The sequence below is a fragment of the Rhinolophus sinicus genome, linkage group LG01, assembly GCF_036562045.2.
Source record: "Rhinolophus sinicus isolate RSC01 linkage group LG01, ASM3656204v1, whole genome shotgun sequence".
In the NCBI taxonomy this organism is placed as follows: Eukaryota; Metazoa; Chordata; class Mammalia; order Chiroptera; family Rhinolophidae; genus Rhinolophus; species Rhinolophus sinicus.
In genome coordinates, this window is record NC_133751.1 from 163,639,275 (window position 1) to 163,657,082 (window position 17,808).

Below are 17,808 nucleotides of genomic sequence, written 5' to 3' on the forward strand. Positions count from 1 at the left end.
GTTCTTGAGCTATCCAGAGATTAACTAATTAATTACATTTCCAGTTTTAGAAGTCAGAAATGTATAATTTAGAGTGAGGCAACAATAGCAACAATAATGAAGAATGACAAATTACTGCAGCCACAGAGATACTAGGCACATCACTCATATAATCTTTTCAATCCTCATACTTATCCTGCTTTGGTGATTTTTTTGGCCTTATTTTCCAATGGGAGAATTGAGGTACAGAGATTTGAAGCAATGTGTCCGAGTAAATTATAGCTAGAAAACAGCAGAGCTAAATTTCAAAAAGGTTTATCTGATGCCAACACCATCTGATATTGCATCGCAATGAAAATGCCAACATTAATAAACTGATGCCAAACTGGTAAGTTATAAAATGTAGACAGTCTCTACTGTCCAGAAAATGTTCCTATCGTAAACTGATCCATTCTTCCAAAGTTCCAGATAGCAAAGGTTATGATGTTAACGTAATGAGGCACTACTTCTTTTTAAAGACGCATAATAAAAATACTAAGTATTCTTTATTCCTTTATTTAGTCAGCATATGTAGAATTCAGTGTGACCAGGTACAATATGAGCAAATTACTCGCCTCTGTTGGGCAAGATTTAGCATTTTCCTTTGCTATCCCTCTTGGATCTTCTGGTTTCTCTTCTCAACCTACCAACAACACATTAAAAAAAAAAAAAAAAAAGAAAAGTGGACAATTTTCTATGTGTTTTATTTTATTTCAAATTACCTTATTTAAATTGAATGAGTTTTCTTTCTGATCAGTGTCATCTTTCCCCTTTCTTCCCTTCAACCATCATCACCAAATAATTTCTGGCAATCAAGTACAATTTGTTACATTTCCACATTCTAAAATGTTTAAGAGTGAAATTGACAATACTATACAGTAGACTACTATTGCAGTTCTAACAAAAAGATGCATAAAGTACTATCATCGTCCAGATTTATACAGAATATGCCTATAGGAAAATTCTGAAAGTTCAACATGTGTATTCTTGATACTTAGACTAACTGGAAATTCCTGCAATGAGAGCAATTTATCTAGAGTTTATAGCTCTCACTGCTCTTCTTAGCATCACTACTGTGTTTCCCCGAAAATAAGACCTAGCAGGACCATCAGCTCAAATGCGTCTTTTGGAGTGAAAATTACTATAAGACCCGGTCTTATTTTACTACAAGTAAAATAAGTCTTATTTTACTATAACTCTTATAGTAAAATAAGACCGGGTCTTATTTTACTATAAGATCAGGTCTTATATTAATTTTTGCTCCAAAAGACACATTAGAGCTGATGGTCTGGCTGGCTCTTATTTTCGGGCAAACACGGTAGGAGGATTTTATGATGAATTATTAAATTTCTCTCTCCCTGTCACAAGTAAGCAACTCAGCAAAACCACACCTGCTTTCCTGAGCAAGGAGATTTTACAATAAGGGGATGCAGTTTAAAAATATTGAAGATGTTTCTATCAGTTTTAGCAAGTATCAGAAAGCAGAATATTTAATAACATTTGTAACTTTAAACTGTTAACTGGAAGTTATGAAACTGTAAATTCTGCAATTATCTCAAAAATTCAGAAAATGAGAAAATATTCAACTAATGTGTGAAATGCACTGTTTTCTCGAATATTTCAGTAGAACACTTCTACCATTGTCCCTTAGTTGTCCTCAACCCAGGTGAGAGGAACTTACCAAAACATAATATCATAGAATTGTTAGAGGGAATCAACAAAGTGGATTCCCTGTAGTTTACTTTTCTGCATTCTATACAGTCACAGCAGGACTGGCAAACTTCAAACATTATAACAGAGTTTAAAAAAAACCTTAAAGTGTCCAACTGGGAAAATGGTACTAAACAGTATTGAAAATATTAAATTTAGTATTGAAAATATTAGTATTTAATATTAAATATTAAACAGTATTGAAGTAAAAATTAGTTTAAGTCTGTTCTAAAGGCAAAAAATGTAATGGGAGTGGGGAAACAGGATCCTCAGAAATATCCCCAAACAGGACCCAACCGCCTGCTCCTTCCAAATAGTGATTTTCCTTCTCGGGAAACAGAGGAACAGCCTACTGGCCACAGACCTTAAGCACTAATGACAAGATTGCTAAGGCCTTTCCCTACCTGTACTGAAGGAAAGCCCTTTGTTTAAGAAAACCGCTTTAACTTTTTTCTTGCTAGTTTTTTTAATACATATATACATATTAGTAAGAAATTTGCACCATGATATGTCACACAAGGAAAAATGATGTAATTTGATTTTAGCATAGTTCATAATTTCAAGAAAATAAAAAGGCTGACACAGTCCTATCCTTTTCAGGAAGTCACCAGATACAGGGTTACAACCCTTAGCTGCAACTCTGAATTTTGAAAAGCTCTGAAAACACAAACTTTTTTTAAAGCTTGTGATAAACTAATTTGGCAGCAAAACCTGACATGCACCAACTTGAGACTTCATGTGACTCTTCACTTGATGCACTGCAGAAATACGAATGTGCTTAATTAGAGATTGCCAGGACCCCCAAAGGGGGAAAATATTCAACTAATGCCCCAAATGCACCGTTTTCTCAATTATTTCAATAGAGCACTTCTAATGAAAGGGGGGTTACTGAATAAACATATTTGCACTGTATTTCTTCCCCAAAATCTGAAAAATTCTGAATGTCAAAACACTTTTAACTCCAAAAATTACAAATAAAGAATTGCAGACCTGTGTTCCACTGTTTGCTTTCTAGTCTTTGTACACTAGGAGTGCGGGGTGACTCATTACCATTTGAATGACTGAACCTATCTCCGTTCAAGTACAGGGCTGGAAGCTGTGCAGACAGTAGTATCTGAATATCCTTTGGGTTGCATTAAGTGATGAGGAATAAACACAATACAGAAGCCTTGACTGGTCTCTGACTGTGTAGGGGGACACAGCACAATTTGGGGACATCTTAAGATATACTTAGATGAGTTTTAAAAATAATAACAAAATCTAAAAGTTCTTATCTTTTTAATGAACTCATACTAAAAGAACTCATTATAAACCAGGAGGAGCTAGTATTATCCCCCATTCATTTCCTACATCATGACGCCAGTCCATATTGGTCTATATTTAAGTAACCAAAGAAATCAAGTTAGTGATATAATCATTTGGATACACGACTTAAATTTAAAAAAAAAAATCTTTCGTTGGTACATAGCAAAATCTCCTAATGTGTTCCTTTTCACAAGAATAGTGTTGAAAGCAGGGATTTGCCAATTTTTGTTTGTTTCAAAATTTCTATTGTCTATTTCTTGATTTATAGTATTGGTGTCCAATTGAGTTAGTTTTAATGAAAAATTCTACATGTTGAACTTCTTTAATGATTATTTAAATATAAAGTATAATATTTATGTGGCAAATGCTCTTTTTCTTGCCCCCCTCTAGCTCCATTGTCTCTTTCCTGAAACAGCCAAGTTGTGTGTGTGTGTGTGTGTGTGTTGATAAATGAGTCTACATTTGATACTTCCAATTCTTAACCTCTCGTTTACTCCTCTTACCCACCAACATTTGGTTTTCCACTCCTACATGGGCCATTTCTTTGCTTTATCTGTCATTGCTCCTCAACTTCCAGGTACACCCCATTCATCAGGTTTTCCTCCAGTCTCTGTTCCTCTGTCCACCTCTCTAATATTTACTAGCCCGTAGAGTTTAGTCTTTGCTCATGAATTTCTGCCTGTTTTGTTCATTGCCATATTCCCAACATAGAAAGCTCTCAATACATATTTGTTCAATGAACAAATGAACAGCCCTTTTCTTTTCTCCATAATCCTTCCGGAAGACCATCTCTACGCCCACACCTTCCAATAACAATTATAAGGACTTTTACTCCAGCCCAATCTACTCTACAGAGTTCCAAACCCTACATGCAAATGCCTATAGGAAACCTCCATGTGGATGTTCCAACGACCCTCTGAACAAGGGAAGCCCACATTGGAACTCATCACTTCCTCCTCTCCTCAAACCAACTCCTCCTCTAAGGTGTTACGTACCAAGCCAGCCAAGTGACACTTCCTTTTCCTCACTCCCCGTCAGTCTTCAAATTCTATTGATTTCACCTTCTCATTTAATAGGAGATAGGCTCAAATCTGCCTGTCGTCCCACACCCCCTTTTCTCTGAAACTGTATACAGAAGGTAGGGGTACGGCTCCGTTTAGGAAAGATCCCATAAGACAACCTTCATTTTAGAAGAAGGCAAAGTGTCTGACCTTTCTAATAAGATTTTTCATAAGGTCTTCTTTATCTCTAGGGTATAAAAACTTTTCCAACTTGCCTCTAAAAATATAAATTATATACATATGTATACTGTGAACTGGTAGGGCTCCACTGTACTTCACCCCTGTGGGGCGAACGCATCCTTTAAATAGCTGCCCACAGGGAAACCCAGGCCTTAAAAGCACATTCCACTACGATATATGCAATATTATTCCATACTTTCCAAATTGCCTTCTAAGTTTTTAAAATGGAAATTTTGTCTTTGTGTCTACTGCATCGCCAGCCTGTCTCCACACGTTATCCTTTCATAGAAGAGTTCTGCAGTAGCAGGCCCTCTACTTACAGAATAAAAACAAATCCTCACGGGCATCTCTAGTGGTACTAAACCCTCAATCACCTGTATTTACATCCGGCTAAGCCCACCTTGCCTTGCCTTAGTTTCCCCATACATCCCTTGGTTCACAGCTCATCAACAGGATTTAACTTTCCTCATTAACCCCAGCATCGTGTTCATTGAACAATTATTATTATTATGGGTTTTCTTGTCTAGTGACTAAGCCAAATTTACACCCATTTGTATGATAACAAAGAGGCAAAACTGTAAATTTCAAACCTACACCATAACCCTCACCACTTTGACTTAACATATGTCTTGTGGTAATGAAATAGCTCTACTGCTTCTCATCACCCACTGGATGTGTCCTGATTCATTTTGTGTTCACGTTTGTATTTGTGCAGAAGAGGCTCTTTGGTGAGGTCATAAAAACTGAAAGACTTTGTACAGGACAAGTAAGAAAACAACTGAAAAAACTGATGAGGCTGGAGCCGTCACTGATACTTATAATAAGTGCTTCAGAAAAGTACTCATAGAGACATTGAGAAAGTCTAAGCTTAATTGGAAGAACAGTATGGTCACGGTCTTTTTCTGCTTTTTCACTTTACCCCCTATTCTTTGGAAACAAATTAAGGAAAAAGGGTTGAAGGCAGTGTGTGTGTACAGCGAGGTGATGTATATACCTAAATAAGTAAGCTGCAAACAATGCACTCCTCAGGCAGAGAATAGAAGTCTAAGTGTGACAACAGTTAGAGGAAATACAACTAAGTGGGTCTGGGGCAAACAAACAGAAAGAAGTGGGTCTTGAAGGACAAGTAGGGGAGGTCATTCCCCATAGGGAAAGAGGGGACGGTCATTAGGGCAAGAAGATCAGCACGTGTAAAGACTCAGACATAAAAGAATTTAGGGGACTCCAAGTTGTTTGAGTACAGGGTACATACAAAGATTAAGCAGATATAAGACGGAACACAAGATTCATGAAGCTAAAGCGTGAAAGCCCTTGTATGACAACACTGGATACCTGAAGTTCTTGGTCACAGTCATACACCTACTAGAACCTAGGACAGTGCCTGCCACGTAGTCCATTCCAATTCTAGAATGAAATCTAAAACAGGGTGTGCGGACTTTTGAGGATGATTCCTATTTTTGCCTACCCAGAACCCACCCTAATGGTATTCGGACGACTTCTTTACCAAGGGACATCACAGCAGCCTTGTCCCACCTATCAACCCCTACTTCCAGGAACCCCCAAGCTGCCTGTCAGTTAATGGCATAAAGATAGCACTCTCAGATGCTCATGGCCAGTCTTCACCCCAGGTGAACCTGATCACCTTGAAGAGACCTTCCTATTGAAATGAAAAACATACAGTTCTTTTGATGGCACTGCAAGAGGAAATTGGACCTTTAAGGTGCATTTACTTTAATTTACAAGTCTAATTATTGAATCTGCTGTATGCCTTCATTCACTTGGTTGCCCCTCCCCCAAAATGTGTTCTTCAGTTTAACCAATTAAGCATATGGGCTGGATCTGTTCTGCCAACTTACATAGCACAGCTCTGAAAGTGGGCTTTCTAATTCTTATTTAAAGAGCCATTTAGTGAACCACGTTCTAAGTTTTAAGGAAAACTTGGAGATGCTGGCCTACACAGATTTATCGAGTAGCCCCTAGACACATAGCACTGCATTCCACCAGAGGCTCCTGTCGCCAGCTCTCCTGAGAAAAAGCGGCCCTGACAAACTAATTCAGGGAAGGAGTGACTCTCAAGGTAACTTTTCAGATGGAAGTGCTGAATTCTGTCTAGCCTGATTCATTTAGGAGTTAGGCTCAAAGTCAAGTTAAACGTGAATCTTCACCAGGTCTCCCCTTCCCATTAGCTAACCCATTCTATAATCACAGGAGCCCGTATGTCCCCAGGCTAAGGCAGATCACACCATGTTTTTGGTATCTGTTCACTGGGAAAGTCTTATTAGCTTGGCTACAAACAGCGAAGGCTTGCTTTAATCCATTGCTTCCTCTTCTGATGTGTTATTTTTGAAGAAAATGCTTTGGAAGTTTGCTGTCGGCATTGAAATGTCTCTTCAATGTCCACTTGGGAAACGCATATACCAAAATAAAACATTTAGGGTTATAGGTTTAGTAAGTCTGGACGTTTGCTGAAACTAATACATCAGAGGTCTTTTTGTTCCATCACCTTCCCATACTAGGATTCTCAGACTTGAACAGAAAAGGAGAGAAATGCAATAAGGAAGCCCTCAAAGTCATCAGTGGGATCAGCTATATTACCAATAAGCACTTTTTCCCTAAACTAACTCTAGGCTAGCCATGACTTATAACAAGTTAGGGATACACCACAAAATACACAATGCAGTCTAAACACAAGTGGGCAACAAACAGAAAATAATGTTCAAATTAAGGCATGGGCATTTTAGGTAACAATGTGTTACCATGTACTATCTCAGGTGGTCTCAGCTACCACAGCCACTGTAGACCACTTGGCAATGTTCAATCGTCAGGAAGGAGAGTTAACCTCTAACAATCCAGCAGCTGCGAAAACTGACAAAGCTAAGAAGGGTGGTTTAGAAAAGACGGTTAAGTAGTCTAGGAAGTGTCAGAATTCCGGAAGTGATTGGAGCTAAACTATCCAAAGTAGGGAAGGACGTGGGGGCACAGTAATAGGTTTGTAGCTCAAATACTTTGAAGCAAGAAAAGCAGCAAACCTGATTCTGGGGTTGGGGTGGGGTCTGGACCATAACAGATCCCTAGGAGACGGGCTGGAACAGTGGCTTTCAAACTAACAGGCACGAGAATCACATGCATGGTTTGACAAAAAAAGAGACTGATGGGCTCCCCACTCCCCAGTTTCATTCAACAGGACTAGGATGAAGCCCAATAATTTACACTGCCAACAAGTTCCACGGAGCTACTGATGCTGCTGATTCAGGAGATATTCAGAATCACTGGGCCAGAATATTAGATCAAGATTCTTGGCTTCTGAAGTCTCAGAGCCTCAGCCAGACAAGGCTCTGTGAAAGTGGCCTGGACACTGAAAAGTGGAAGGGCAACATTCATAACCAAAGAACAAGAACTGAGGCACAGAGTGACTTCATCAACTCTATCATAGTAGTAACTGTAATACAATGGCTAAAACTATACGCCAGGCACTGTGCATAGTGCCTTATACACATTATTTTTCTTCATCCTCAAAACTAGGTAATACCGTTATACACATTTTTCAGACTAAAGATGTTAGGTAACCTGCCCCAAGTGACAGACCTAACACGTGCTGAAGACTGAAATCATTGGTTTACTAGTCCATCACCCAGTATCAACACAAGTAGGTCTCCTGCTCCTACAGATGCTGCCTGTTAACAACTCCTCTTCTGATCAAAATCCCAGTTAAAGCCAATTCTAAATCTGTGTCTCCAAAGTAGGATGGTAATTGAGGTTAACTCCTCAGTTCACAGGCAATCCTAAAACAAGACAAGTCTAAATACAGTTAAGGCAGGTTAACTGGTCTTCTGAAGCCTAAGTTTGCTTGTTTACCTATTTTTAGTCTGTGGACGCCTAAAAATGCAAAGGGCACTCTTACCGCACTTTCAATCACCTAATCCTTGCATCTGAAATAGCCTTTCCCTAGTCTTTTCCTTCTCCCTTGAGCTCAAAGACCTGTGAGGATTAAGTGAAAACAGGGAAAGCGATATTGCAGTTACGACTCAGTGAAATTAATCATGAGATTACCATTATATACGCAAGTGCACTGTGGGATTCTGAGCTCGGTAAGAGGCGGGGACTGGAGACCCAAGTTTGGGAATTATCACATTTTTGGAGGTAGATCAACTTATGAGATGGTCAAGTACGACAGAGGAAGAACACCGCACACTGAGAAACAGAGTCCGCAGGACTAAACACTAGGAAGAATCACTATTTACGGGGCAAATGTATGAAAAAGAAACGACTAATGAAATTTTAAGGAGCAGTCACGGGGACACTACGCCGGAAAGAGGCACAGTGAACTTGACTCTATTTTTCAGTGAACTACAGTTCTTTAATCCTACTCCCATAGTCTGGGGCCGGGCACTAAGAAAGGGGCCTTGTGGAAGCCGAAACGACTAGCGAGGCTCTAAGGGATCCGCGGCGGAAACACACTGCACACAATAGGGGAGAAGCAGCGTTGGTGCCGGATTTCAGGAACAAATGCAATGTGGAGAGACAGTACCAGGAACCCCATAGGAAGCGAGGCCCGTCCGCGCAGGCGGACAGGCAGTTTCCCCACCCGTTCAGACTCCTGCGCCCGACCAGCTTTGACACCTCTACCTCGCCGGCCCGCCCGCGGCCGGAAGAGCCACGCGTACCCCGGCGGCACCGACGGCCGTACCGGCAATCCCGCACCCACTCCTGGGCACCTTTCGCTACCCACCCTGCCCGGCAACCCACCACCCACACTTCGGTTCGCTGGCTACGGAGTTCGATAATTACCTGGAGCTCCACCGCGCCGCCATTACACCGGATACACGTCACTTCCCCTTCCCGGCACCGGCAGTAGAGGGAAGGCGGGACGTGAAATGCATATAAACCTGATGCTACACTGGCTTTGATACGTTATCCTACTTATTTTTTAAAAAACACATCATAATACCACATTCAGAGTAGTGTATCCGGCCACGCTTTCCCCTTCCCAAGACGGCGACAAAAGAGAAGTTGACACAAACTACAAAGTCCAGCATCCACCGCGTGTGAGGGTGGAAATGACGTAAAGCAATTACTGGCTTAGTTTTGAGAAGGCCGCAGTGTACGCCGGGAATTGTAGTTCTTCAGATAAGCGACGGCAAGTGCTTTCAGGCGGCTAGTCGGGAACCTGGTGGTGATTAGAAAGAAGCAGAATATACTTTAAATCTATTTCTTTGCAGTTGTAAAAAGTAGACCGTAGTAGTAATCTTCCATGAAAATCTTAAGAACAGCAGACACCATTTTCAGACTTTTTACAGTAATTAGATCAAGAACCCATTATAAACAAAAATATTTCCAAGTGTTAAGTGCCTACTAAATTCCAAGATGTCAACCCCAAGTAAATTGGAGAATATTGGACCATAAATAGCGTGAAGTAATGAGGAGAAACTAATTCTGTAGAAGATGATGCTTCTATTTTAGGGTAAGGTACCAGCTGGCCAGACATCATGATGAGAAGGACATTTTTTGGCGGACTTGGAAATAGCTATCTGTGCAGAGATAAGAGGTAAAATATCAATGTGTTTTAAGCTTTACTTTTCAATAGTAACAAAACCTAAAGTGTCACTTACTTGTTACTGTTTTGAGATCTAGCATTCCTTAAAACGACTGTGTCTTTATGTTCCTGAACCTTGTCTAAACCAGGCCTGGTTTCTCCAAACACTATTACAGTTTTAGTGTGCTGGTGTTACCAACCCTTTCCTAGAGGCAGAAGAGTATAATGCTACGGAAAATGACACTGGAGCCAGACTACTTATATTTACGTCATGAATCTATTGATATACTTATGGATGATTGACCTTGGAGTAGGTTATGTCACACTGTTGTGTGAGATTCCTGATTGTTAGGAATAAAAGTAGTACCCACCCCACAGAGTAGTTTTAAGAATTGAATTAGTTGATACAGTTGTTGTGGTTGAGATAAGTGCTACTATATAATAGTATTATCTATCTTTTTTAATATTTAAGAGATTTGGCTATCGTTAAAAGTGCATTTTGGTGTCTTAAAATATTTAAGTGAATTGATTTTAGTTGTACCAATACAGTACACAGAAGATAAACCTGGTAAACATTTGTGTGCTGTGGGGACAGAGCCAGGAGTGCAGTTTCCAGGCTCTCGGCCTCACGTGGAAAGGTGCTGGCTCAGGTAGTAAATGGCCATCAACTGTGATTGGATGGCCATCAGCTCCGGCTGTTTGGCCATCAGCTGTAACCAGTGAGCCATTGGCCATTAATATAACTGCTGTGGCTACCTAGCACCAAATGTGGGCTAGCAAGAAGGTGGCTGAGCTAGCAAGCGCAGATTGCAGTAGGCACAGCAGATTGCAGCTAGCAAGTGAGGTTGGTTGGCAGAGAGAAGTGGACAGCAGGTTGCGGATAGTGTGGCTCCTGCTTCCTGTGTCTCCAACCCAGCCGCCAGCGAGAATATAGTGGTATGACTCCCCTATCTATGGCTCTGTGGGTGTTCCTTTTTGGCCTCACCATGTCCTGCGTTCTTAGGTGGGAAGCGGGAGCTGAGACCCCACATGACACCCTGCATGACAACACACATCTGAAAAAAGCACAATACCACCTCTACTATTATCAAAAGAAATAGGAAAGTTAGAGTTGAGCCTAGGGGAGCTTAATGGAGCTAGAAAAGACTTAGGTTTATCATTTGGGTCCTCCAGGAAGCAAACAGTAAGATAGAGTTAAGAATGTAAAAAGGTGAAAGGAAAAGGGAGGAAACTAGATGGGGCAGGGGTATCATTTATCCACACTGCAATAAAGTGATAGGCCCTTGTAACACAGTCTTGCTCAGTCATTGGCTGGAGCCACTTCAAGAAGAGTGAGGCTTCAAATCAAAAGCTGAGGTGAACTTGAAAATGTTAACAGTGGAAGGCTGTCACCTAATGACACTCTTCACAACTAGGCATGTTTTCTTGAAGAGGTGTCTGAAGAGCACACTTCTGTCACAGTCCACCAGGTAGATCCACTGTCTACACACATTCAGGGAACTGTTCCTCCAAGGTTCCAATGGGTCTCTCTTCCTGAAGGGAAACTGAGAAAAGAAGTTAGGGGACAAACTACAACCCCCATCTTCACAGTCGGTCTTGAGCCACAGCTGAACTCCCTGTTTCTTTCTTCCACTATTCCTTCTAAATTTCCCTCACTCTCAGCTACCACCTCTCCAGGTCTCAGTGATTAAACAGGTGGTATGAAAACCCTAATTCCTGAGAAATTGGAGCCCCTGGTAATAAACTCCTTCTCAGGCAGGTGTTGCTGTACTTGCCCATTTACAGTCATGATGGTACCCAAGTGAATCACCTTAATTATTAAGAGGTACCCAAGTGAATCACCTGAATACCACACATATGCTTACTTTTCCCCATTGTATAACGTGAAGGCTACCTCCTCCTGCTGATCAGCGTTAGCTTCTCCTGCCAAGCATTAAGCCCTCTTCTTGCCTACTTGTCACTGAACTCAAGAAGTGCAAAGTGTCTAGGCAACAGATGATGTTCAATTCAGTGGGACTCTTGCTGAATCCCCTAGCAATACTATGCCACCTTAGGGGACTAGGACCACTAATTCCACAAAGATCAGAGTTGCAAGAACGGGAAACACTACATCCCCTAATGGGTCATTGGGAATGATGGTAAATTGGGCTATTCCTGTTTTAATTCCTTGTTTCCTGGACCTGTGCACTGTTCTTGTTAGGGACCCTAAGCTGCCATATCAAGGTCTGTTGCATCCTGGGGAACAGCACCTCATTCTGGCTGAGTATTATTTCCTAGCTGGTGCTTGAAATTCACCCCTAGGAGGCCATTCCAGTGCTCTAGTAGGCCAGCAGCTTCTGGGATATGCAGCATGTGATACAACCAGTGGAACCCATGATCACAGGTACCCTCCTGCAGCACCTTTGCTGTGAAGTGGTTCTCTGCTTGGATGCTATATTCTATTATATTCCACATATGTGGAGCCCGCATTTTGTAAGTCCCCAGATAGTGGTGCTGGATGAAGATTGTTTGGTAGGAAATGCAAATATATACCCAAAATAATCTATTTCCATGAGATGGAACTGCTGTCCTGTTCAGGATGGAAAGATCCCAGTGTAGTCAACTTTCCACCAAGGGGCTACATAATCTCCTAAAGGAATGACATTTTAGGAGCTCAATATTGGTCTCTTTGCTGTCAGGTTGAGGTTTCAGATGAAGCAGTAGACAGGTCAGCTGTGGTAAGTAGGCTCCATGCTGATGGGCCTATGCTTAGATTCCATTTCTGCCTCCATGGCCATTTCATTGAAGTGTCCATTGTGCCAGCACTAGGGTGGCCACTAACAAAGACAGGCTAACATCATCCAGCTGAGTAATTTTGTTTACTCAGTTGTGTAGTGTTTCTTCCATAATGTGTACTTCCTGAGACATTGATATGTGATAATAAAATCTTCGTACTTTTTGCTCGCTTTTCACACTAATATGTTGTATATCCACATACCTCTAATCCTCTAAGACCTCAGTGTCTGCAGTCTTTTAAATCTCTTCCTTTTCAGACCTCTGATCAGTCAGCCAGGCGACTTGCCATTGCCTCTTAATCTGTTTATGTCCCAACATTGGGTCACTTTTCCTTCCACACAAAGGGGATGACCAGGTGCACCACCTGACACTCTGCCCATTAGAAAGACTGTCCCTCTCCTCTGTTTTCAAGGTTGTTCCTGAGTGAGGCTGTCATGGAGCTGCTTTCCAATTTCGACTTTCATCCACATGCTTAGCCAACTCATCTGTAAACTAAGTTCAGCCATTTTTTCTTCTTTTAACTAATTGTTGAAGACACTACTATCCCATATGGCCATCAGTGTGAGCTGAGGGGTACTGATGCAACAATCATGCAGATTGTTTGTGCCCTCTGGTCTTCTTTTTGCTTCATCCCAAATGGAATTCTTTTATCTTGTGATGAATTGCAACAGGGCCCCTCAGAATTTATAACATGTGTTCAATGAGATACATTTCATTTTGTGTCACTTGGTGTCCCCTGGTCAAGCATTGTCTCTTTACCATTAGCATGCCAAGAGCTAATTTTTAAAAGATGTGCAACCTTGCTCCAGAACCCCAGGGGTCTGACCTGGGATTTTGCAACTAAGATTTCCATTCACTCCAGACTGCATCTTTTCTAAAACTGACAAGTCTGACATAGAATCTGCCGTATTCTATACCACTACTCAAATCTGCTGCAGAACCCGTTCTTTTGCCAGTTTGTAAAGCTGGGAGCTTTTTATGTCACCTAGCATATGGGCCAGAAAAATATTCCTCAGCGTGGAATATGTTGCTTACAGAATCCAAAGCAGCCTCCTGGGGACTCTGCTTTCTCCTTTCTTGTAGGGGATGCAGCAGTTTGTCTTTTATTTTGAAGGGGATGTTCTAGAACTGCCCTGAACACTGGTCCCTTAAAACCTTTAATGAAGGGACAGGTTCCTGATTCTTTATAGGGTTAATGTCCCATGCTGTGGACCTCAAGCCTCCAGCCTGCTAGCCACCTCTTGCTCAACCCGTTTGATCAGCTTGATGTCATGGATAAAATGGATCAATATGATGCTCCATACGATTTCCAAATGATTCAGGTCTCTTTGGACCATATTATGTGAAAGACAAAGTTAACAGAGCCCGGGGGCTAAAGTATCAGTGAATATTATTGTTTGTTCATTTTATGTGGATGTCAACTATTTCTAATTGTCTTTCTTGATTGGGATAGAAAAGAATGTATTCTACAAATAATGGCCACATAACATGACCTGAGGCCATATTATTAGGGTTTTCAAATTCCCGACATTTTGGAACCTTCTGGAATCAAGAACGGGGAATCGTATTTCCCAAGAATTCTTGAGAATTCCTCAAATAATCTTTTTTATTTAATTTTTGTTGATCATCTGTAATAATGGTACTAACAGTAAATGTTAATAAACAGAAAAGCTGTAGAAAAGGTGGGGTAACTGGGATTTGTGGCCCCGGCGCAATCTTTCGAGACACTCCTGTATGTAAAAGATCGATGCAAAACTTGAGTAAGTAAAATTTCCTAAAAGGAGGTCGATCGGAATTTCATGACTAGTGCATCTCTTGCCCTAAGCACTAAACAAGGGTCACTATGGTATCATTTTGGCTGGGTTTCTGTTATATTTCAGGTTTTCTCAAACTAGAAACAATGTAATTAATACAAACTTTATTTAACTAATCCTCATATTATACAGTGAGTTTTTACATATATCACACAATGTATTAACATTCCCAATCTCATTTAAATATTTCGTTTATTAAATTAAACATTAATAGAAAACAAATGCAAATATTATTCATTTGAAATTAAAAAAAAACTTCAAATAGTTTTTTATTTGTCATTTTTAAAATGAAACTTTAAGAAACTTAGAGCATTAGTTGCCCTATCAGACAATCGTGATCTTCACTTTGTAACAAATATACTTGATGTGGAAAAATTTCTTTCATTTTCTGTAGACGTTGGTCGAATTGTTATGTGTGCATCTAAAAGCATCTTCAAGTTGGGAGTGAAAGAATGTGTTGCTTTATATAAGATCATTTCCTCCCTTAGAGAAGCAAATATTTTGTCTGCATGCATAGGGCTAGGCTTTGATGTTGAAATTGATAATGCTTTATAGTCAATTCACACTTTAGATCAGATTCTGATTTAACGTCAGAACTCTCCGTAAGGACATCCTTTATTTCTTCTCTTGGAACTTCTGCTGTAAATATTTGTTTTAAAAGTCTTTCCATTAATGACTTCGTCAATCATGCAACTTCATTCTTACTTGACAAGGCAAAAAATTCATCCTCTTCCATCTCACATAGACAACTAACGTTGCTCAAGTACTTTGTGAGAAGGACAAGATCTCTATTTCTATGTTTAATCAATTCAAATTTCATTTCCTTTAAAAGCATTAAGAAAAAATTAAGAAAGACCTATATTGTGCAGCGAATATTTATAGCTAAAAAGTGCCACAAAACATTATGATATGAAATTGGAAATTATTGTAGTGTTGGAATAAAATATTAGCAGTGCAAGTTGTTTTTAAATAGATCTGACTTACCCACAGCAGCTGAGAGAGCCAAGAACACGTACATACATCACAATCGTCAGCCGCAAACAAACTGATCGAACGTGATTGGTGGTACTGGCCATCACTTTGTGGAAACGATTCATCGTGGAGAACAGAAAATAGTTTGTATTTACACAGAGAAATATTTATTTTCACACCCCAGGATTTGACTACAATGTCATATTAAGGTAAACTACCTCAGATTTCCTTAGTTAGTTCACCTGAGGATGGCTTTGCAGTCAAATCCTGGGTTGTGAAAATAAGTATTTCTCTGTGTAAATACTAACTGTTTTCTGTTCTCCATGATCAAATGTGCTCTGATTTACAAGAGCTAAAATTAGTTGGTCCTGCGATAGCTGGTTCTGGTGCGTGCATGTCTGGTGGCATGTAACATTGTAACACGGTGTAACTTTAGATAGTGATAAATAGGAAAAATGTCTAAGAGGTACCTTGTGAGTACTACATGTATTTCCCATTGTGGGTATTACTGGGTTCAAGGAGCCAATTTTCTCGATTTCCCGATCAACTTTTCTCCGCATTCCGCAACAGGAAAGTGAAAAAAATTCCCAAGAACAGGTGGGAAGGAATTCCCACCCAGAAACCCTACATATTATCCTGCTTTAGAAATAATCCTATGCTTGGCATGGCAGCTGTGATTGGGGCTGCTACTTTGTTGAACTTCTGGTATTTACAATGATTCTGCTAATTCATCTGTCTTCTGAAGAGGCCAGACTGTTGAATTAAATGGAAATGTGATGAGAACGATTATTCCTGCATCCTTTATGTATTTCAGGATATCACTGATCTCCACCATTCCTATGGCACTGTGATACTGTTTCAGATTTACTCTCTTGGCCAGGGGAGGCAGTTTCAAAGACTTGTACTTGGCTTTCGCCACTATGATAGCTTTTACTCTACAGGCCAAAGACAATCGATGGAAATTATTCTAACTGTGAAGTATATCAATCGCAGCTATACTTGGGACATCTGAGTGGATCTCTGATCCCCATGGACCCATAGTGAGCTAGACTCTGGCTATCACTCCATTTATTGTATGGCCTCTATAGGCCTCCATTCCAATAGGAGGGCCATGATGTTGCTTCTTCAGGTATCAATGTCAGCTCTGACCCTATATCTAATAGTCATCAAACTATGTGAGTATTCCCCTTTTCCCAGTGCACAGTCATTCAAATAAATGCAGTGGGCCAGGGCCAGGGGAAGTATGACAATATATACTTGACATGATATTTGCAGAGTGCTTCTTCCTGAGATCCAGCTAAGCCGTCAGTCAGTGGTTTGAAAACTTGGTACAGGTCCAGAAACTGGGCAAGAGATGGTGACATTTTATTGGGGTGACCCTCCTAGCCTCCTGCTCATCCAAATACATTTTATGTATTTTAAGCAACACTTTGATTGGCTGCTCGTGTATTTTTTTCCTAGTGACACCACGTTCTATGAACCATGTTCACAACTTCCTCTTGCCTGCTGCTCTGACATTCTGGTCACTATAATTGGATCACCAATTATAGTGACCCTATAAACCCTAGCTTCTGAGGGTTACGTGTCGCCCCATCATCCTCACTGCTGCTAATGAGCCAAGTTTTGTGGCAGCCTCTCCTTTAGTCAGCCCTGACCCGTAAAGAGGAGCCAGGACTGGATGTCTTTGTGATGCTGGTATCCTTCTGACTAGCGCGTTCCTGCTGCCCTTGGGGAATGATAGGTCCTCAGAGCCCTCCTGTGGCAAATAATTTTCTAGTAAGTTTTCTGGCTTCACCTTACGTGTTTACTCCAGCAAGTCTACTTTCCTAGACTTTTGATTTCCTTTCTCCAAGGTCAGCTATGGCAATGCAGGCATTTAAATTTTCTCAGCATGAGCCATTGTTTTTCTCTAGGTATCTAGGAGTCACCCTAGCAAAGAATTTGCTCCACCCCCTTGGATCCTTTCTGGAGTGTTTAATCCTGTATTCCAAAAGAATGCCCCAGAGTCAATAAACTTCTTATCTGGTGTTATGTTCCCATGCTCTCCACCAGTGGAAAGTTTTAGCCATTGTCCTACCCTCTTGTGCCAAGGATTGATTATGCTCCGCATACCACCTGGGATGGGCTCTTCTTTGCAGTCAGGCAGTGAGGGATCCAGTCTCAAAATCCCAATATAACACTTGCTTTTTTGTCTCACTCCTGGTACCACTGTGTCAGTTGCGTCCTCTGAGAAGTGAACACTGAGATGGAGACAGGTATATAAAAAGTTTACTGGGGAGTAACACCTGTTAAAGGAAAAAGTGGGAAGCAAGACTGAGCAGGAAGAACTAACAGACCACAGTGTAGATCTGACAACATCTCTTAAAGCCCAACAAAGAGGTCCGGAATCAGGATTACCTATTAGAAGAGTCTTGCATTGAGCAAAAGTCTAGGCCCTTCT

At 40.7% G+C, this 17,808-nt stretch overlaps 1 protein-coding gene and 1 long non-coding RNA gene across 3 annotated transcripts in view; one reads left to right on the plus strand and one right to left on the minus strand.

Moving 5' to 3' along the window:
- The window catches only part of CWC22 (CWC22 spliceosome associated protein homolog), a 52,423-nt gene extending 43,229 nt beyond the window's left edge, over positions 1 to 9,194 (minus strand). The window contains exon 1 of one of the 2 annotated variants that reach the window (XM_019739361.2): positions 9,063 to 9,194. The gene's annotated coding sequence lies outside the window, so the exon portion shown is untranslated. Of the gene's footprint in view, positions 1 to 8,175; positions 8,243 to 9,062 lie in introns of those variants that run through there. The other variant, XM_074338728.1, reaches the window with a different exon arrangement.
- Positions 9,195 to 9,471: 277 nt separating this feature from the next.
- The window catches only part of LOC141572868 (uncharacterized), a 698,703-nt gene continuing 690,366 nt past the window's right edge, over positions 9,472 to 17,808 (plus strand). Inside the window, exon 1 of the long non-coding RNA XR_012498339.1 lies at positions 9,472 to 9,819. This is a non-coding gene — a long non-coding RNA (uncharacterized LOC141572868). The remainder of the gene's footprint in view (positions 9,820 to 17,808) is intronic.